This window comes from Bemisia tabaci, chromosome 7 (genome assembly GCF_918797505.1).
Source record: "Bemisia tabaci chromosome 7, PGI_BMITA_v3".
Lineage (NCBI taxonomy): Eukaryota > Metazoa > Arthropoda > Insecta > Hemiptera > Aleyrodidae > Bemisia > Bemisia tabaci.
This window is the reverse complement of record NC_092799.1, coordinates 17510626-17534419: the sequence shown is the minus strand read 5'-3', so window position 1 is coordinate 17534419 and position 23794 is coordinate 17510626. Positions and strand designations below refer to the sequence as shown.

General features: G+C 39.3%; 1 protein-coding gene across 1 annotated transcript in view; it reads left to right on the top strand.

The window, feature by feature from the left end:
- ko (Stork-head domain-containing protein knockout) overlaps positions 1-23794 on the top strand; it is a 217629-nt gene that overhangs the window by 1365 nt on the left and 192470 nt on the right. The window lies entirely within an intron of this gene.

Here is a 23794-nt window from a genome sequence, read left to right as displayed (position 1 = left end):
GCGTTCTTCCTCAGCACTGCAACATTGCGCATTTTTCAATTTTAATAAATCCGCTGGTTTTTTTTTTCAAAGAAAAAAAAACCAATTCTACAGCTTGAAATTTTTGCAGAATATGCTGCTAACAAAGAAGAAAATCAAGAAATTTTTAAAGAAATTACGTTTAAATTTAAATAACGTGTAGTTTTCCAAAGAAAAAATACAGTTTGACAGGGAGTCTACAACGTTGGAAATGGAAATACGTAGATTTGCACCTTGGGCATCGATGGGTAACTCCGGTGTGATTCGTGCGCGGAAAAGGAGCTGAAATTTGACATTTTTTCCACTCGTACTGTTTCAGCGATCTTTTTTGACTGAAAATTCAGAGGAAACAAAATTAAAAGAAAGGAGGTATTCAGGGCATCTGAATTGCTATTTCGTCCTTAATTTTCGCGGCAGGCCAGGTGTATACAGAAAGTTCCTCGGCCTACGCAATTTTGAGGAATCAGGTATTCAGCCTACTCACCACCACATTGCGCGTTCGCGGTAATTTTTAGCACAAAATGGCGCGTTCGCAGTAGTTTTTTCAAAATTAAACACGGTTGCCTTAATTTCATAAATTTCAACGCTTTTGCGGTAATTATGTTAAATAATTCAACATTTAAGCTGTTTTCTAAAAAAATTAGTACTTCCTGTAAGCGGACGTTTGGTTCAAGTGAACTTCTTTCATTTTTAACCTCACATGTTCGGTTACACAAACTGAAAGTTGGGTTTTTTTTTTAAACGAAAATCAATTATTTTATTATGTTTATTTACAGGGTGGAATGATATTTAACAGAATATCACCCGAAGGCCTTGTTTACATTTTAAAAGAAAGTTCCTAAATAATACAGTTATTTGTTACTTATAATTCCCCCCTGTCCCGTGGAAGCTTAGATTTCTAAGTTAATAATAATTGTATCTTGAGTTCCTCAGACTCTAGTTTAATGTTGTGGTTGATTTTCCTCGGCATTACCATTTGGTTTCTCTTCGAGGGAGGGAAAGTTGGGTTTGACGAACCGAATAGTTGGGATAGTATGGAACACCATGTTCTCCTTCATTTTGTGGGTATGCTGTTTTATCTTCCTGGAAGTTGAAATAGTTGTATATCACGTGTTTCGCCCTATATAACTTTTCTACCCCGCGTTAAAGTCTCTGAGTCAGCCGGAAAGAGTTCACGTTCTCCTTCATTTCGTGGATATGCAATTTTACCTTCTTGGAAGTCAAAATAGTTGTAGCACGTGTTTTGCCTCATTCACTTTTTATACTGCTCTGCGTTAAAGTCTCTGAGTCAGCCGAAAAGTACCCAATAGTACGTATCTCCATCGTACTGTTTCAGAATCTTGAATTTATAATACCGTTGTACACGGAGAAAAATCTAGGGCTTGTAAACCAATCAGTGGTCCTCCTGGTAAATTCAGAATTTTATCGAACGAAACTTGGCAACGTCTGAAGGCTCATACGCCGTTCTTTCTCAGCGCCGCAGTGTAGATTTGTAACGCGCGGAGAAACGCATTTTTAGCGTATTTTCCGAAGAAAGTACACTATTTTTCAATTTCAGCAATCGATACGCAGTATGCGCATCTGATAATCCTAAAATTTTTAGAGATGCAGAAGGACTGGATCATAGTGTAATTAGCGGAAAAGAGGCAAGTAAAAATCAGTGAAGAAATTAAAGTTCCTCGGAAAAGTAGTGTAACGACCGCCTTCAAGAACCGATGCATCTCTCGGGTCAAAAGTGTTAAATAAGGCCGCCCAGACCCAAATTTCGGAGCGGCAGGCTAACGGACGGAAAAGAATGCGTATCATGAATAATTAATTCGCCGGTTTTGTACAGTGATATGATGCCATATCTTTGGTTTAAAAATCAATTTTTTTTTGTACGCACTCAGTGTAGTACACTGAGAAAAAACTATGGCTTATAAACCTATTAGTGGTAAATATGGAACACCACTAATAGTAGTACCTCTACATATAATAATAGCACATATACCTTAGTTATGGTCTCTGTACCTTAATTAGGTACAGAGACCTTAGTATGGTTCACCGACCGAGAATCATTAGTTTATTTACGACTATTATAGGTGTTCCATATTTACCTCTAATAGGTTTATAAACCATAGTTTTTTCTCAGTGTATAGCTCAGTGCTGCATATTATTTTTCGATGGCCTCCCTCGTTCACTTTTAGGAAACTTATTTTCTTAAACAAAATTTCAAATGAACCCAACAATATAGCTTGAAATTTTCACACAATAATCTTCACGCGCAGACGGAAAAAAAACCGGAAAGTTTTCAAGAAATGTCGATCAGTAGTTTTTTAATCAGAAACTAAGTTATGACAAGAAACATGGAACATGGCAAATCGAGGTACGCACTTTTTTAGTTTTACCGTCGGTACGCTCGAGTAATGGTACTGTATCCTACAGTGAAAACAATTCAAATCAAAGAGAAATGATTACTGGTCGGAAATGATGAACCCATTCCCAAAAAAACATTTTCCTCCTCAACAAAAAAAACCGGCCGGGAAGTTTTCAAGACATGACGCTCAATAGTTTTTCATTCAGAAATGAAGTTATCACAGGAAGCAAATCGAGATACCTTTTTTTTCAGTTTCATCGTCGGTATGCTCGAGTAATGGCACCACATCCCACAGTTCAACAATTCAAATCAAAGAGAAGTGATTACATGTCGGAAATTATGAACCCCTCCCCGAAAAAACCCATCTCCCCTTCGATGAATCCCCTACGAAATCGGACCCAGGGTGGCGAAGGGATCGACGCGCGGTGACGTGTCAAGGAAGGGTGTCGTGAATCACCGGTGAAACAATGAGGATTTCATTCATAATCAAAAATAAAAAATCGTAATGACTCGGACAAAGGGAGGGTCGGAGGCAAAGGCGGCGTTAATAGCGCGGCGGCGGCGAACGGATGAGGAAGTGGGTAGTATACATTGCGGAACTTGGGAAATAGGAAGTCGAAAGTTATTAAGCGGGACCCGGGGGCAAAGGGGATATGCAGAGGAGTCGTCGGTGGATGGTACCTGTGTCCTGTGGGGATTCTACGCTCTTCTGACTCTGGTTCTAATTTGACCATGTCACTCGAGCGCGTCCCTTCTCCTCGCCCGCGGCGCACAGGAGAAAGAGTCATCCGTCGCGATCGGACATGCGAGTTTTTACTGAGACTGTGAATTTTTATGTTAATTTGCCGCAGTTGAGGGTTTTTTTTTGGGACATAATATTCTATTAAAGAGCGTACAAGTTGAAACCAATATTGACAGATATTGGCACGAAGGCCTAAGTGGTACAATCTAATAGAAAGAAAGAGCAAAAAACAAAAAGAGAAATGATATCAAAGTTAAAACAGAGAGTTATAAAAGTATAATTATATATTTTAGGTTAAGATTCAGTGGCGTGGCGTGCTTTGCGATTTATCGATTGTTACGCCATTTAAACCTATGGAAAAGGATCGATAAACAGGGTGTTCGCAGCGAACACCTTAATAATTGATTCTTTACCATAGGTTTAAATGGCATAGCAATCGATATATCGCAACTCACGCCACGCCACTGTTAAGATTATGTCAAGTTGAGGGGCTTGGAGGACAAGGCGCGGAGAATTTGCTCAGAAAAATTTTATCGTTTCATCTGAGAATGCTTAATGAGCTGAATTCGCAGTAATTTTCATAATTTTTTTCTGACATGGGAAATTGGAGAGAAATTTATTTAAAAATGAGAAAATGTGCCGCCTTATGACGTCATCTGGCGGCAATTTCCATTTAAACACATGTATTTTAGTTTTAAATTTTCCACTTGATGTCCAACTCCACCAATTGATTCGCCCTACCGTGTGGTGCGCCCGGCTGAGCGGATGTACTTCTACCACTCACGCACTTACGTATCCCGCGGTGGGTAGAAAAAAGGTTGAGGTTGCAGCCGTGCAACCGCCCGTGGTAGCGACATGGATATTGAGTCTTGTTTTTATGTCCAGGTTTTTTACCTCGCTGTCCACATGCGCAGTGCCAGAGGTCCGACCCCCGCGATCATTAGTTTTCAAGCAATGCGATAACATGCAATATTCATAGTAGATGAACAGGCGTGTACATGATACCTTGAGATAATTGGCCGCTTTTGAGCCACTCGGACCGAGTTTCGCATAGAAACGCATGCACTCAGCTACGAGGCTCAATGTCAAGTTTGAGGACTGTTTTTACGTTCAAACTTTATTTTTTCGGCTTCAAATTGGACTATTATTTTAGCTGAGAGGAACTATCATTTCCCGGACGAAAAAACGTAGTTTTTTTTACGAAGGTTGCCAGGGTTGGCGCAAACAGTTAATTTTTCAAAAAAATGAACCTGTGCATTTTTGTCCAAAAATTTGAGTTTTCCATCAGATGAGAGAAAAAAATCAGTAATATATTCACAAACTGATTGCGGTGGACGCGCGGGTCGTTAGACAGTTTTTTAGAGTAATTTTAACGCACGTTGGCTAAAAAACTCCAACAAGCTGTAATTTTTTCAGTCAAAAATAGCCAAGATTCTTCTCGTAAAAATACAGTTTTCGAGGGTTTTACATCATTGAAATTTCGTTTCGTTCTTTCGTGAGGAAAATGATGGTGTAGAGTGTGCAATTGTGCATAGAGTTTGCTTGCAACATAGTTCCTCTCAGCATAAGTAGGTCTAATTTCTAACCGGAGCAAATTTACGATTAGAAGAATTCAAAACTACTCCTAACTCAGATTTTTTTTCGAAATTCAACTTCGTACGTTCCCGTTAAATCGGTCCAAATGAGCTATGGCATCGGTGTAATGTACGAGGTATACGACGCTGTTTCGCCTTCAATGCAGAAGATAGGCAAAAGCGGGCACACAGGAGTCGAAAAAGTTGTACCAAAAATTTTACATCATTAATCATCATCATCATCATCATCATCATCATCATCATCATCATCATCATCATCATCATCATCATCATCATCATCATCATCATCATCATCATCATCATCATCATCATCATCATCATCATCATCATCATCATCATCATCATCATCATCATCATCATCATCATCATCATCATCATCATCATCATCATCATCATCATCATCATCATCATCATCATCATCATCATCATCATCATCATCATCATCATCATCATCATCATCATCATCATCATCATCATCATCATCATCATCATCATCATCATCATCATCATCATCATCATCATCATCATCATCATCATCATCATCATCATCATCATCATCATCATCATCATCATCATCATCATCATCATCATCATCATCATCATCATCATCATCATCATCATCATCATCATCATCATCATCATCATCATCATCATCATCATCATCATCATCATCATCATCATCATCATCATCATCATCATCATCATCATCATCATCATCATCATCATCATCATCATCATCATCATCATCATCATCATCATCATCATCATCATCATCATCATCATCATCATCATCATCATCATCATCATCATCATCATCATCATCATCATCATCATCATCATCATCATCATCATCATCATCATCATCATCATCATCATCATCATCATCATCATCATCATCATCATCATCATCATCATCATCATCATCATCATCATCATCATCATCATCATCATCATCATCATCATCATCATCATCATCATCATCATCATCATCATCATCATCATCATCATCATCATCATCATCATCATCATCATCATCATCATCATCATCATCATCATCATCATCATCATCATCATCATCATCATCATCATCATCATCATCATCATCATCATCATCATCATCATCATCATCATCATCATCATCATCATCATCATCATCATCATCATCATCATCATCATCATCATCATCATCATCATCATCATCATCATCATCATCATCATCATCATCATCATCATCATCATCATCATCATCATCATCATCATCATCATCATCATCATCATCATCATCATCATCATCATCATCATCATCATCATCATCATCATCATCATCATCATCATCATCATCATCATCATCATCATCATCATCATCATCATCATCATCATCATCATCATCATCATCATCATCATCATCATCATCATCATCATCATCATCATCATCATCATCATCATCATCATCATCATCATCATCATCATCATCATCATCATCATCATCATCATCATCATCATCATCATCATCATCATCATCATCATCATCATCATCATCATCATCATCATCATCATCATCATCATCATCATCATCATCATCATCATCATCATCATCATCATCATCATCATCATCATCATCATCATCATCATCATCATCATCATCATCATCATCATCATCATCATCATCATCATCATCATCATCATCATCATCATCATCATCATCATCATCATCATCATCATCATCATCATCATCATCATCATCATCATCATCATCATCATCATCATCATCATCATCATCATCATCATCATCATCATCATCATCATCATCATCATCATCATCATCATCATCATCATCATCATCATCATCATCATCATCATCATCATCATCATCATCATCATCATCATCATCATCATCATCATCATCATCATCATCATCATCATCATCATCATCATCATCATCATCATCATCATCATCATCATCATCATCATCATCATCATCATCATCATCATCATCATCATCATCATCATCATCATCATCATCATCATCATCATCATCATCATCATCATCATCATCATCATCATCATCATCATCATCATCATCATCATCATCATCATCATCATCATCATCATCATCATCATCATCATCATCATCATCATCATCATCATCATCATCATCATCATCATCATCATCATCATCATCATCATCATCATCATCATCATCATCATCATCATCATCATCATCATCATCATCATCATCATCATCATCATCATCATCATCATCATCATCATCATCATCATCATCATCATCATCATCATCATCATCATCATCATCATCATCATCATCATCATCATCATCATCATCATCATCATCATCATCATCATCATCATCATCATCATCATCATCATCATCATCATCATCATCATCATCATCATCATCATCATCATCATCATCATCATCATCATCATCATCATCATCATCATCATCATCATCATCATCATCATCATCATCATCATCATCATCATCATCATCATCATCATCATCATCATCATCATCATCATCATCATCATCATCATCATCATCATCATCATCATCATCATCATCATCATCATCATCATCATCATCATCATCATCATCATCATCATCATCATCATCATCATCATCATCATCATCATCATCATCATCATCATCATCATCATCATCATCATCATCATCATCATCATCATCATCATCATCATCATCATCATCATCATCATCATCATCATCATCATCATCATCATCATCATCATCATCATCATCATCATCATCATCATCATCATCATCATCATCATCATCATCATCATCATCATCATCATCATCATCATCATCATCATCATCATCATCATCATCATCATCATCATCATCATCATCATCATCATCATCATCATCATCAATATAAACTTCGAAGGATTCGGACTTTCAGCGATTCTACCTTTTTATATTTCACTCGAGAGGTTGCCAGATTGTGCGATAAATGTGAATATTTTACATGGATTTGAATTGGGAAAAGTGCTAAAAAAACAACTTATCTGGCAACAATAGAGTCCGGGAGGGACGAGAGGCTGCCTTCCTGGGAAAACCCATGATTTAGCCGGAAGGTCATTAAAACAATTGATTCTATTTGAAGCATCAATTGTATACTAGGGGAAAACTATTTTAAAATAGTAATTGTAAATAGACAAAGATGCTACAGAAAAGGAAAAAGGAAAGGGAAAGGAAATGAAATGAGGATATGATTACTAATATGCAATCAGAGAGAGTAAAATAAAAACATCAGAGAAATTTATATGCGATGAAAATGTAAGAAAAAAACACGAGTGGGCTCATTGCGATTCGGAACTCGAACTATACTATCGTTGAGCAGTTTTTAGACCCCCACGCTACCGATAATCTTCTTAAGAGGTAAAGATGAACTTTTGCCACTTCAGCGAGTCAAATCGCGGAAGGAGATCCATGGATTGTCTTTTTCCGCCACCCGAAGGGATGACGTCCCAGTCAAATGCGTTTTTGAAGAAATGATCGATCCCCATCATCGCTTCATCTCCACACATCTATTCATGTGCAAATAATGGCACGCTCCGGCAACAAGGTTCTGTGACGAAATCATTTTTGCCTCCAGCGTCTCCAAAATGTATACATCTAAGCGATCAAACGTCCAATCACTGAGAAAAATGGCTCGCGTAGCGAGTGATCGGGGGTCCAGGGGCGCAGCCCCTCGGCTGGCCGTTCTGGACGCGCAAAGCGCGTCCAGAACGGCTAGTATCGTATAAGCGAGGATCATCTCATTTTTTCATTTTGCAACTGACTCATTTTGATGAAAACTAAAATTTAAAAATTTAGTCTCTCTCGAGTGAAGGAGCAGCGTAGCAGTTGATACAGTTAGGATCGGCTCCAACTTACAATCAGTTTAAGGGGGTCCACCGAATAAATGCAGAAGAGCGATAAAGCAAGGAGCCGGTCCGCGGAGCACGAGCCGAGAGGGGTCCGAAGTCACCCACAGCACTAGAATTGAGCGATTTATCGTGAATGCTATGGTTACGATGATTGGAGTAATAACTATCGTACTCGAGGATTTATAGTCACTTTCCCATGTAAAAGTAGCTGCCAAAGAGCGGGAAAAGTGCTCCGGGTGCCCATTCGGAGAGCTTTAATTTTAGTAATGACAAAAAAGAAAAAAAGCTGACCTCCTTGATCGGGCGTAAGTCAGCTCCTTGAGTGCGGTGGATTGCTCGCTGACCGTTTGACCACCGCGGTCCTGTTTGATCATGCAAGAAGTGCCCCCCAGCGATCGGTTCCTTCTGCGCCGCCCGCATCTCCCCATCACTCCAGACTTTTTCATACTCCCATCCTCGGGAAAAACGCCGTATGTTCCTCCATTTGTTGCCAATTCACGGAAAAAGAATTATTTTGGCGCCGGTTATAAGAGTTGTTACACTAGTCAGAGGTATGATCGAACAAAGGTCACTGGAAAAAAAACACATTGGATCTAGAGACCAGACTCTTGAAAACATTGACAAGAAAAAGGACTCCTGATTCAATCAGATTTAAGCTTAAATCAAAAGGGAATCCGCTCAAATTAAGAGGCTTGGTTCTTGATTTAAGCTAGATTCTGATTGAATCAAGAGTACTTTTTCTTGTCGATGTTTTTAAGAGTCTTGACTCTAGATACAATCTGGTTTTTTTCCAGTGCAGTAAAAAAACAAGTTCCTTTACGTAGGTGTATTCAGATACTTCAAACGGGGGAAGGCGGAAGAGGGTCCCCAGAAATTTTTCGAAATTTGAAAACAAAGTATTAATCTAATTTGATGAAACGACTGATCAGATGATTCGCCAATGACATAATTTTTTTCCCCAAAAATGTTCCCACCATTTTATCCACAATATCATTTAGTGTGTTTGTGAAGTTCAAAAAAAATAAAAAATGCAATTCTCCTCGGAAATAAACATTTTGTGAGAGGAAATTTGGCAGTCTTGGACTGCTCACACGACGTTTCTCCAAGGGACGGGAGCATAGCTCACCGGCTTTCATGCAAGAGAATAAAGAATCTGTCCTCCCACCCCCTTTAAATCATGGCAGGTACGGGTATGGGTATGACTCAGCTGTAGGCGCCACCATCCAAAGCAAATAGCGCTTGAGTGAAGCTTTACTTTATCAAATACTTTCTCACTGATATTATTCGATGGATGATTCGTCAATATCAAAATAAGGAATGAAACCTCATCGTTAGCTCTCAAGGACTCCTTCATTTTTTTTTATCCTGTCTCTTACCTCCAAACTACACAAAAGGCGTCTTTTCCGATGCATTTGGAAGGAGTCAAACCTCAGAAAATTATTAAAAAAGGATTAATTCGTCAACATCATCCAGAAAAAGGCCAAATTTCTGTGGCGGGGTTAGCCATTTCCTATAGTGCCGTAACGGCGCGGCGCTATCGGTGAAGGTTTTTTACAAGTGTGAAAGTCAATTTTTCTCTCCAGGTAGAATACAGAAAGGAGGTTGTTGTGTGTAGATTACCCCATTTTTGTCCAAAAATTTTGAAACAAGCTTTCTGTGAAAGTAATAATGAGAATGACCCTGATAGAAATTCTCAAGATTCTTATCGAAAAGACACTCGCTAATTTTCGGAAGCGTCTATTCCTCCTATCTTCATTTTGGCTCTTCCTGATCCCCGCCAATTCTGGTAAAAAAAGACCTTAAACAGCCTTTTCACGTGGATGATATCCGTGAATCAAAAAGCAAGGTCGTATTTTTTTAAGCATTTCAAAGTCTCGGAGTAGCCTCGTTCAGTGACATGCTTGAGCGCGGAGAAATTTTTTGCAACATGTACTTGACGGCTAATGCAGTGACGCATTTCGCGGTTCACCGAGGAACTTTCGCACCATCGATCAGCTCATTTGATATGACTCGAATCGCATGAGAAAAAGTTGCTTAATTTGGTTCAAGAAGTGAATAATTATGAAAAATTCCTAATAAATGAAACGTGAGAGCAATACGAACAAGCTTAAGAAATTTACGGCACGTAAATACACTCCGGAGGGTGGGAAACATCTCTAACCAATATTATTTGTTCTCGAGAGAAGAATTCTTGATCATTTATCAATGGAAACACTAAGATTTCTGTTAATTTAAAAGATGTTTAAACATCTGTAAATCTGCCATGCGTTTAGGCAATTTTTTTCAGCCAACAGCAGAAGCAGTATCGACGAATTTTCAAGTCTATCGTAAGAGGCACTGATCATCCCGTAAGAAACCTCAACCTCCTAAGTTTTCAAGGCTAGAGGTCTTGCCATTTATTTTAGTAATGCTAGAGACCTAGTGACGAATCGACTCTCCATTTCAAGTTCTAATTTGAGTCGCCATAGCGGTGCACTGACAGCATTGAGTAACTTATAGGCGAGCTCTGATGTTCTTTTTTGCGATTCAAAAGATGGATTGACTTTTTTGCAATTTTTGACGGTGCATGTGAAGAGTAAAAATCCAAAAGTTAAAATGGACTCAGGAATGGAGCACTACAGGGTTATTCAAAAGTCACGCACCACTGACCATAACTTTAGTTCTAATTAAGATATCGACTTGCGGTTTAAGACATTTTTCCTTATATCGAGGGAGAAACTTTTAAAGGTACTTTCCAGTTTTTGATCCCCTCGTGAGGAAGGGGGGCGGGGGGCAACTCAAAAAGTTCAAATGGCCACCCCTTCATGGCCAGTGGTGCGTGACATTTGAATAACCCTGTATATAAATCGTGAAATCTCCGGGTCTCAGGAGGTCAATCTGCCGTCCAAAGCAAGAACACCGTAAGTCCATTCCAGATTTTCAAATCGCGTTTTCAACCGAAGTCGCTGATAAAAGAATACCTCAACCCTTACATGCGTTTTTCCTCCAGTATAAGTTCCTATAATACAGTCACCTCGAAATCCTAAATACACCTAGAGTAAATTTTTGCTGGTCTCCTTGAAATAAAACATTTTGTCAGGAAAATAACAGCGAAATTTAGAATGGAGTCTCGGTGTTTTTGCCATGCGTGGCAGTAATGTCATTTCCGGAGTCAAGCACGATAAATTTACTGTAAAAGCGCGGAGATTAATATAAATCGCGTGCGAAACAAATGCCCGTGTTCCTTTTTTTCAGTGCAGAGAGTACAGGCAAATAAACTCGTGTCTTAATTAATCTACACGGGAATGAGTCTGATCTGTCGAGACCTTAGGACTCAAGTTGCAGGATTTCAGAACACGCTCGTCGGCTCTATTCTGTACTTAGTGCAAAGGAAAAAAGCCGTATGAACATCGGACGTTGCCTAATTTCCTAATATTGAACGTAAGACTTCTCTTGAAAACTTGCAGATATTTTTCTTTAAGTTTTTCAAATACTTCCCTCCTCAATCCATCGCATATGATCTCAACGGAAAATCCCTTTAACATGTCGGGAAAATGAATATAGGGTAGGGTGGCATAGAACGTAAGAAAGAAACGAATGATTGGAAATTTCAGTGAAATATTTCATGAAATTTCACGAGGCTGTGAAATATTTCATATTTTTCAGGGGCTAGAGCATGCAACCCGCTCTCAAACACACCAAATTAGAGGAAAGTCACAATTTTTTACATTTTGCGAAACATGAAGAGGCGCCGGTATTTTCCTGAAATTTCATGAAATATTTTACGTAAAATTTCAAGATTTTATTTTCATGAAATTCTGCTACCTTAAAATCTCCCTTTAACTTGAAATTTCAACATGTTTTGAGAGTAAGGATGAATTCAGTACCGAAATGTATGGTAAAAGCCAATGTTTCATTAGTTTTAGCCCGCAAACTTCTCCGAAATCCAGAAAATACGAGGATTTTTCTAATGAATTGGTGGGGGGGGGGGGGGGGGGCACTTTTAGAAAACAACCCGTAACCAAAACAAGTTTTCTTTCGACCCGTAGAACACTCTTATTATAGTCAAGTGGCTAAACCCTGGACATCGCTGTATTTCATCGGAAGAGAAATTTTGCAACATTCGAACGTCCATACGGCGTTCCTCCTCAGTACGGCTCGTATCTGATCCTTTCATACCTCCAGATGAGGAAGTGTAACCGAGAGCTTTAAGCACCCGGCGCATGAAACATCGCAAGATTAAGCATAAACGACATCGCATAACATCATTCACATCGCAAAGATCACAGGCATCGAAACTGGCCGACTTAAAATATCTCGTTGCACCGTAGCAGTATGCGTTGAGCCAAGTTCTGAAGTAATGACAGCGCGAACTTTAAGCTTGCGATAAACACACGAGACCCTCGTAAAGTCAATGGCGTGGCGTGCTTTGCGATATATCGATTGATCTGTCATTTAAACCATCGGGAAAGGATCGGTAAACAGGGTGTTACCTTAGTAATCGATTCTTTACCGCAGCTTTAAATGGCAAAATATCGATAATCGATCATTAACGTCCTGCGGTCGTAAATTAGCTCAGGAAAAGAATGAATCGGATAAAATTACCAACTGCAGTCAAAGAGTCCGCCGCGGGTCCCTCTCGATGAGTTTGCTGCCGAGCTAAGGAAGAACGCCGTGTGAACCTTCGAAAGTTGCCAAATTTCCCTCAATGAAACATGTATTTTTGACAACATTCATGCGTGTTTTGCATTGAAATTTTCAGATATTTTAGATTAAACTGCGTGTAAAATTGTCTGAAAATTTTGGAAAATAATATTCGCAATTTACCCAGTTAGTTCGGTTTTTATCGGAGGTTTGGCAACGTCTGAAGGCTCATACGGCGTTCTTCCTCAGCACGGCGGATTGCTTCCTGGTGCCATTAGTTGATTTTAGAGGACGGCATGGATGTCGCATGCAGCGGGCTCCCCGAATATTTCACTGCTAAGCCGCGAAAGTCATTACACTTAAATCGTTTAATCCTGCTCGTAGAATAGATTCGTAACATTATCCTCGCTCCTTTTTCTTCCCTCCGCACGCTGGAGTCGTCTTCCGTGTCAGCGTGAGGTTGGAAGATCCTTTTTATTCATGTGTGTTACGCTACACATACGCAAGCTGCACTGTTGGAATTCTCCAGGATGTCCATTAGAATGGACATCCGGACTAGAGTCCGGAATTTTCGGAAAGCTCGGAAATAGTAATGATTTTTTAATGGCGCATAGTGGATCGAGTCAATAGGAGAGGTCGCGGACAAAATTGGGAAACTTTAAACGCTTATAACTCCGTTTATACAAAACTTTGAGGTTCTGAAAGTGGTTACACTGGTTTTCTCGTAAAATTTTGTCCCATATGCACCCCTTATTTAAAATGTGACGAAATACGTATCAAAATTTGCAGTTTCAGTCAACAATTTCATGTGCGACCTCTCTAATTGACTCGATCCACTGAGTGGCAGTCCGGAAGTACTGGAAAAATCCGATTATGAGAGGAAAAATATTTTTGTTTGAATTTGAATTTTAAACAGGAGAAAATTTACAACTAGTTTAATTTACTGTTCCTAATTCATTTTATCCAAAATGCATCCTCGTGCGTTTCTACTGAATTCGGTCCAAATGAGCTATGACGTCGGTTTAATGCACGAGGTATACGACGCTGTTTCGCCTTCAATGCATAAGATAGGCCAAAGAAGGGACACACGAGTTAAAATAGTCGCATCAGCACCGTGAGCGCTGTAGAGACCGTTGTTTCACCATGAAGTCACAAACTACCCTGGTAAAAATTGGCGATAGGAGCTGCGTTTCAAAATGCCATAGGAGTTCTTATAGCCGACTTTCGATGGCTATTGAAAATCATATAGCTGACCGTAGAAAGATGAGCAAATCATATAGCCGGGCTATACGAAGCTATAAAAAAGTATACAGTCGGGCTATAGTTCCTATCGCCGGGCTTTACACTTTATCGCCATTGGTTATAAGAGGCTATAAGAAATTGTGTAGAAATTCGTGTGCTTTGGGAATCATTAAGTTTGATACGGAACTACCTTAAAATTTACAAAACACACAATATATTTTCCTTTAAAACATATTTTTTTTTCATCAATTAAAATGAGAATAGTCCATACAGAGTGAACAAACATTTCAAAATCATCAGTTGAAAAACGCTGACTCCGCGAGATTAAATATTAGAGCCTAACACAAAGCGGAGCGGCGACGCATTGGCGCCTACCAACCTAACAGGGATACTTCACGCATTGCGCAATGCGTGAAGTATCCCTGTCAGGTTTGTAGGCGCCAATGCGCGTTTCGCGCTCTCTGCCCGCCTCACCTCGCCGCAGCGTGCCACGGCGCTTGAAGCAACTATTTCACACCAGAGGTATTGCACAGTATCATTAGAAATTGAGGGCGCTCCAACATATTAAGAATGACAAGCATCCTTCAAAAGTACGGAGCTTTCCTTGCAAAATAAATCAAGATACTACGGCACAAAAAGAGAGTGGTAGTCCAAAAACTAACTAAGTCCTAGTATCCGTAATTAGTAACGTTTAGCATAAACTTTATCGTCTGGCTGTTGCTTAGTCGCCATCGGCTATAAAAGGCTATAAGAAATCGTAAAGCCGGCTACAGAAGCTATTGGAAATCTTACAGCCGTCTTTGGGTCTATAGTATTTTGGAACGAACATTCTACTGCCAATTTGTACCAAGGTAGGCAAAAGTGGGTCCACAGAAGTCAAAATAGATGAAAAATTCACGCATCGCAGAGAAGATTTCGTTTTGGAAGCAATAAAAAGCTCAAAAAATTTATCACCTGGTGCATTTACGGAAAGGACGGTTGACAGCTGCCCACTGAAACTGCCGCACATAATGAAAAATAATAATATTCTGTTCTCAAGTTGAAGATGAGGTTCAGTCAAATTTGCTTTTAAGTCATTAACTATTTCAATTTATTCGACTCTAATTGAATCTTCGTGGCTTTGATTGGCTATTATAGAAAGTTTATTATGAGACTCAATTTAACGCTCAATTACTTTATTTGTCTCAGAGTTGTAATCTCATTCAACTCGATCAACGCGTAAATCGACTCAACGGATCTTCAATATCGATGGCCAAAGTGCAAAACGACGTATTTCCGTTTGCGACGTTGTAGACTTCCTGTCATACTTTGTTTTTTCCTCGGAAAACTAGTCAAGGTAATATTTTGAAAACTTTTTTAATTTTTCTTCTCAGTCAGCGGAATATTCTGTTCACATTTCAAGACACAAACCTACTTTGTTTCTCTTCCTCCAAACAAAAAAAAAGAAAAAAAAAGCGGAAATTCTAAAAAAAACTCAATGGAGATACGTGGTTTTGCACCTTGGCCATGTATTCGAGAGCATAGATTTTCACAACTGAACGAATTTAAATTACAAGGAACCATATCCACTGTGACATAATCCCTGTCATGCATGTATTTTTACGGCTTCTAGGGCTCATGTCAGAAAGGATACAGCCCCTTTTGATTTAAATGCGTCCAATTTTCAGTAGTAAATAAACCCATTCAGCGTTGCTTCCAGACTCCCTGGCTGGAGGTGGTAATTTTAAACTCCGTCCGTTGTCTATTTCTCCGATGAAGCGACTGGATACGCGGGCGGCGCGATGTGCGATATTCGAGAAGTTGAAAATAAAATGTTTATTTCTGGCGCGCGAGTCGACACGGCGGATTATGCGATACTCCAGTCCTTGGTGCAGCGCATAGCGCACTATTTCATGTTCTTGGAGCTTTTTTCCCTTTTTTTTCCTCTCGCGAGGAGTCCCGAGGAATAGAGAGGCGTAGACTCGTTGAAACTAGAAACGCGGGCCGGAGCTGGAGGTGTGGCTGTGGACGTAAAGGTGTATTCTTTCACTTGAGGATATGATTACGGATTACGGCGCGCGCCACCGGGATACGGCGCGCCACGCGGACTGTCCGTCCGTCCAGCTGGTCAGCCATCGGCTGGAGCGTTTGCAGACCGCATCGCACATCTTCGTCTATCAAAAGTCCATCTTCCAGTTCTGCTGTGCCAAGGAAAAACGCCGTATGAACCTCCAGGTGTTGCCACATTTCCTCAGATAAAATACGAATTTACTGGGGAAATAGAGAATGGAGATGTTGCATGTGTGAGGAATTTGCGATTTGACTATTGATTCTAATGTTAAAGTTTGCGAGAAAAACGATGGTGCCACTGGTTTTCTCTGAAATCAACTTCCAAGCTCAAAAAAAGCTCTCAAGTTGAGGCCAAAATGGAAAGGATATTCCACGCTATCCTGAGCGTCCACCTCTACATCAAGACAAACTCTCCATGCAAAGATATGGAGCAAATGCATTGACAGGGCTGCCACTTTATTTGGGGACTCTAAGACTGAAAACACGGCAACTCTGTCAATGTATTTGCTCCCTATCTTTGCATGGAGAGTTTGTCTTGATGTAGACGTGGACTCTCAGGATAGCGTGGGATATCCTCTCCATTTTGGACTCAACTTGAGAGCTTTTTCTGAGCTTGGGAGTTGATTTCAGAGAAAACCAATGGCACCATCGTGTTTCTCGCGAACTTTTACACAAGAACCAATAATCAAATCGCAAATTCCTCTCACATGCAACATCTCCAAATTTTGTAAATTTCATGTTTAAAATGATACTACCAAGAAAACTACTACTAATACTACTAATTCCAACTTATTGTCAAAAAAAATTAAGTAAATTTGCCCAAAAAAGTGTTATTTGTCGAAGGGAATTTGGCTACGTCTGAAGACTCATACAGTGTTTTTCCCTAGCACGGCAGTCGGGCAGTATGTTCCTAACTTAATGTTCTCGATGGGTGACGTAGTCATAAAACGGTCCATTTCGCTGATGGTTATGTGACGTCTCCGCCGTCCGAGGAAGTTGGAAACGGAGCTCGAGAAACGGAGAGGGAGTTTACATTTCTAGTTTACATTTCAATTAGAATGTGTAACAATAACTGTTAAGGAAATTCGAGCCACGGAGCCCGGACGGCTCCTTTGTCCGTGCTTTCATGTCTCGGTCTCATCTTACTTTTCTTTGACTTTTTCTATTTATGCAGTGCGGAGTCCTTTCTCTTTCCGAGCTGGTTGTCTCTTGATACTATTTCAGGAAGTCTATAGAAAGGGAATGAACTCCGCGAAACGATCATCTCGTCATCAGGAGAAATCAGCTGTTCCGATTCCTCATGTCCTATCGTCGCCTCAAAAGCTCGCGTTATTCGCGAAGGAGTCAAGCTAAATGTGCTTCTAGGTGTAAGGTGGCTATGTCTAAACTCTAAAGGTATTACCTTAAGACCGATAGTGGGAGTAAGCGAATTTCAATATCCAATGGAAATTCCGCTAGAGTACTGATTCACTCTAAATTTTTGGCAAAAACGGAACCCTTACGCCCGAAAAGGTGATTCGATGGACGCCATAGTTTGTGTCAGAACGGCATGCGGTATATCGCCTCAATTGGTTCCATTTTGTCCGCTACTCGTCATTTTTCGCCAATTTTGAGATTGCAATTCGGTTTTCAGGAGACTAAAGCACTCATTTACCAATTTTAACAAAGAAATTCAACGTAATAAAGGCGTGGTTTTTTTAGAGAGAAAATATCGCATTCGAGTGCAGTTCCGATATCAGTATCGAATGCTATGTTTTCTCTCTAAAAAAACCACGCCTTTGTTACGTTGAATTTCTTTGTTAAAATTGGTAAGTGAGTGCTTCAGTCTCCTGACAACAGAATTGCAATCTCAAAATTGGCGAAAAATGACGAGTAGCTGAAAAATTGGAACCAATTGATGCGATATATCGCATGCCGTTCTGACACAAAATATGGCGTCCATCGAATCAACTTAACTTTCGCTAACGATCAAAATGCACTGCCATCAACTTTTTAGGATTTACCGTAAGAATTGTACCTCTGCTCCTTGATCTCGTCCCACCGGGTCGTAGCGTATCTCCGATGGGAATTTTTGAACATGCATCCGAGGAGAAATTGAAAAAGGAATGCAATTGTGCATGACTCGTCAAAGATGCAAGATGCTTTGATCGGAAGGGTATTACTCACTCGGACGCATAGCACAAAGCACATGCCACGGCATCAGCACAGGCTCGAGGAACTCCTTTTACGAGAGGAATGCTGTGAATTACCTCGGGATTCACGCAGTGCATTTGACCTTAGCTTTAACGGCCGAATACCAGTCAAGTACTCACAATCAGTCGCCGCATAAATGCATTAATGGTCATTCAGAAATGGTTATTGCTATTGTTTAACGATACGAGTCGTGGAAGGTGAAGTATAAACTGGAGCTAACGAAGCTGACCCTTAATCCCGCGCCGCCGCCTGCAAATTGAAATTTCACTCACCGGCCCGAGCTTACTCGATTTTCAAATTGAACATATTTATGCCAAAAGGAACTATGTGCATAGGGATCGCGTGTAACATAGTTCCTTTTGGCATGAATAGTCCAATTGAGAATTCGCCCGGAACTCCCTCGTAACCGGTTGACTTGAGGTGCAAAAACGCCGTATGAGCATTCGAATGTTGCCAAATTTCCCCAGGGTGTCTACAAGTCCGGAAAGTCCGGAAATAGCTCTGATTTTATAAGGCGGGTCTGGAAGTGATGAAAAAGTGCGGAAATTCCACAAGGAGGTCCGGAATTTTTTTGTCATTTTACAGCGAAAAACTCAAAGAGGGTTATTCAAAATCGGCGATTTTACCCTACGCTTGGATTTTGCCCGGAGTTGGATATGTTGTTCCCTATCATAAGACACGCCTTTTTCCGGCATTGGCAAGTTCACCCGAAATTTTTCCCGCGCGCTACAGCGTTGCCAAGTTGAAAACAGGCAAATTCCGTAAGTGGCATCAAAATTGAGCTATGAAGTTGCGGTTTTAACGAAAATTCTCTAAAAATTACGCACTTTTAGGATATGACCATGTTTTTAATGTCGCATTAATTTCAACATGCATTATTGCCAAATTTCCGATTTTTAAATTCGACAAATGCTACATATTCGCAAATACCCAAAAAAGCTATCTTCAAATTTGAATAAAAAGTTGTCTAATCGATAGTTCGTTTGATTCCGCATCCATCGATATATTATAGCTCGCTGGGAAACTTTTGGTTCGCGAGATATCATCATTTTTGTGAACAGCTTTGTGGAGCGACGACGCTTTTTGAGTCCGGGCGGATAGAAATTTTAGCCTCCAAAAACACCGGGTAGCATTAATTCCATGGTTTCCTATGTAATTTTTGGCGCTGAATCCGAATTTGACCATTTCATAAAAAAATTGTCACCAAGATGTTGCCAAATTTGGCAAAAATTGCTTAAAATCGGCCTTTTTGGCGGATTGTAGCCTGTGACTTGCCAGGAGTTGATCAGACGACAAAATTGGTTATTTCCACAGTTAAAACTCGTTAAACTATCTACAAGCTGAGTCAAATTCTTTCTGCTCACGGTAAAATTAAACGCGCGACAAGCAGCAAACTGAAAAAAAGACACCAAAATTGGCGCTTTTTGCGGTTTTTGTCGTAAGTTTCTTGTTTTCCGATTAAGAGAATGTTTCTTAGGAAAATCCTAATTACGCCGAGTGTAACGACAAACTATTGTATTGTTACATATATAGATAAAGAGCCGCTTTAACAGCGGTCTCTCGGGCCCCGCGACGCCTAACCGCCATAGTCCCTTGTCCACCCACAGGTCCTCAGTAATTTAGAGCGCCCTTGTTCCTTTTTAAGCCCCTTATTGTCCTTTCCTGGGCGTCTTCTTCAGTTTGGTGTCGTTATTTTTTTTCTATTAAACTCCATTATCTCAGAATTATAAAATAAAATTGTATTCTAAATATAGGGTAATGAATAATAACGGTCAAATACCGCCAAAATTCAACGATTTGTACGTAATTTTGGCAATATTGCAATGCGTCTTGTCTTGTTTTAATGAAGTCTGTCTGAGGAGTACATTTTATTCATTAATTTTTAACAGAAAATTTTCCATTATTGTTTCAAAATGTGGTTTATTGACACGATTCGATAAAACTCACTATTTTATGAATTTTTCCTCTCTGAACTAAATACCCTAGTTATTAGTATATATCTAAGTTGAAAATTAAATTATTCTACAGAAGTGTATTATTTTGCAAGAGAGATACATTTATAAAATTTAAAAATAAGAGGTGAACAAAGAATATAGGACAATAATATCGAAAAAACCAGCGAAAATTAAAGTATTTTGTTTAAGCTTGGCAACATTGGACTATGTTCGATCTTATTTTATTGTTCAATTTTATTAAATTCTGCTCATGTTGTTCATTAGTATAGTCAAGAAACATTCTCTTAATCGGAAAACAAGAAACTTACGACAAAAACCGCAAAAAGCGCCAATTTTGGTGTCTTTTTTTCAGTTTGCTGCTTGTCGCGCGTTTAATTTTACCGTGAGCAGAAAGAATTTGACTCAGCTTGTAGATAGTTTAACGAGTTTTAACTGTGGAAATAACCAATTTTGTCGTCTGATCAACTCCTGGCAAGTCACAGGCTACAATCCGCCAAAAAGGCCGATTTTAAGCAATTTTTGCCAAATTTGGCAACATCTTGGTGACAATTTTTTTATGAAATGGTCAAATTCGGATTCAGCGCCAAAAATTACATAGGAAACCATGGAATTAATGCTACCCGGTGTTTTTGGAGGCTAAAATTTCTATCCGCCCGGACTCAAAAAGCGTCGTCGCTCCACAAAGCTGTTCACAAAAATGATGATATCTCGCGAACCAAAAGTTTCCCAGCGAGCTATAATATATCGATGGATGCGGAATCAAACGAACTATCGATTAGACAACTTTTTATTCAAATTTGAAGATAGCTTTTTTGGGTATTTGCGAATATGTAGCATTTGTCGAATTTAAAAATCGGAAATTTGGCAATAATGCATGTTGAAATTAATGCGACATTAAAAACATGGTCATATCCTAAAAGTGCGTAATTTTTAGAGAATTTTCGTTAAAACCGCAACTTCATAGCTCAATTTTGATGCCACTTACGGAATTTGCCTGTTTTCAACTTGGCAACGCTGTAGCGCGCGGGAAAAATTTCGGGTGAACTTGCCAATGCCGGAAAAAGGCGTGTCTTGTGATAGGGAACAACATATCCAACTCCGGGCAAAATCCAAGCGTAGGGTAAAATCGCCGATTTTGAATAACCCTCTTTTTGAAATTTTTCGAATTTCGTCAAATGGAGGTACCGAAAAAATACTGAATTTTTTTGTTGAGGAGGTGCTGGATTTCTCGAGAAAGTACTGAAAAAGTACTAATTACGTAAAAGTACCCTATTCACTGGAAAAAAACACATTGGATCTAGAGTCCAGACTTTTAAAAACATCGACAAGAAAAAATACTCTTGATTCAATCAGATTCAAGCTTAAATCAAGAACCAAGCCTCTTGATTTGAGCGGATTTCCTTTTGATTTAAGCTTAAATCTGATTGAATCAAGAGTCCTCTTTCTTTTCAATGTTTTCAAGAGTCTGGACTCTAGATCCAATGTGCTTTTTTCCCCAGTGTTCCTCTCAGAGAAGATTACATTTTGGAAATAGTTATGAATATTTTTCCTTGAAATTTTCAAACCTCTCAGATCTAATTACAGACAAAATTCTCTGAAAACCCGGAGGAGAAATACTCAAAAATTTTCCTGAAAAATCGTCGAAGGAAATTTGGCAACGCCCAATGGCTCATATGTCGTTTTTGCTCAACACGGCAGTGCACATCGAGCAGTTCATCCGGCGCCCATAAAAAGCTTTACATTATTAGTTATGAGGCCAAGTTTCGAGGATTTTAATGTGGGTAGCAGCATGGGATGTTCGACGAAGTGTTCTCATCCCGGCACTTTCACATCGCGAAATTCTCGTTCCATGTGCGGTATCCGCGGAGTTTCGAATAAAATTCTCGGAAAATATTTTATTATCTTACTTATTCTCGCAGGGAATTGCTTGTGCTTTTAATTTTTATCACTTCAAGCTTACGAATACTGAAAGGGTAGAAATTAACAAGTTCTCTTTACTGAGGTGTTTTCACGTTACAATAGTAGCGGTAATTATTATGTTTGACTCTTCGCGTGTAAACGTCGTGGGATGTCGGTCAGAAGGATAATAGTTGTGTTTTTATTTTGCACCGCGTGAAGTGCTCGAGCAGTACCTTATAATGCCAGTTTATTACTTTTTAGTCGGATTCTTATGAATATTGCTTAGAATTGTGAGTAACACTAAAAATTTTAGCGGAAAATATCCCGTGAATATATGTTGCGTTCTTTTAAAGCGGAAAATAACTTAGGCCATAATATGTCACTAGCTGAAAAATGAAACAATACGAAAGCTTTATTGTTCTGAGAAAAATTGGAATTATTTATTGAAAAATCGTAAAAATCGAGTAAAAATAAAGTACAGAAAACCAATTTATGTCTTCAGGGAGCTTACGTCATCCTTGGCTTGACCCCTCCCCCTTCTCCATCACCCAACGTCATCCAACGGTAGATTCCCTCCCCCTACTTGGGTGACGTACTTTATGGTCGGCCCCATAGTTACTTTGAGAGCGGCCTATCATAAAGGTCTATTATTTTTCCCGATCATTCACTCGGAAAAAAATGGATTGCTGATTAAACAATTAAATTGATAAAAAAATACGTCCGACATGTTTCGAATGAACGCTTTTCAATAGTGGAAAGCTAATTTAATCACGGGGGTGGTTAAAATAGCATTTTTTTAATGGTAAAATCTACATTGAAACATTTCGGACACTTTTTTTAATTACAAAATTGTTGAATCAGCAACTTCATTTTTTTCTTGCAAAAAGCGATACACATGACCATACCATCCCTACACGGAGAAAAAAACTTCGCGCGTGGGACCCGAAGTTTAGGTCATATGGATCTCTGCAGTTTTCGGATTGAGCATCTGAACACTTTAGGTCTAGCTGTCGAGGTTCGGATCACACATCTGAAACTTCAGTTCTTACATCTGAAGTACTTCGGTTTTCACATCCAAAAAACTTCGGTTCTCACATCTAAAGTACTTCAGATGTAAGAACTGAAGTTCCAGATGTGTGATCCGAACCTCGACAGCTAGACCTAAAATGTTCAGATGCTCAATCTGAAAACCTCAGAGATCCATATGACC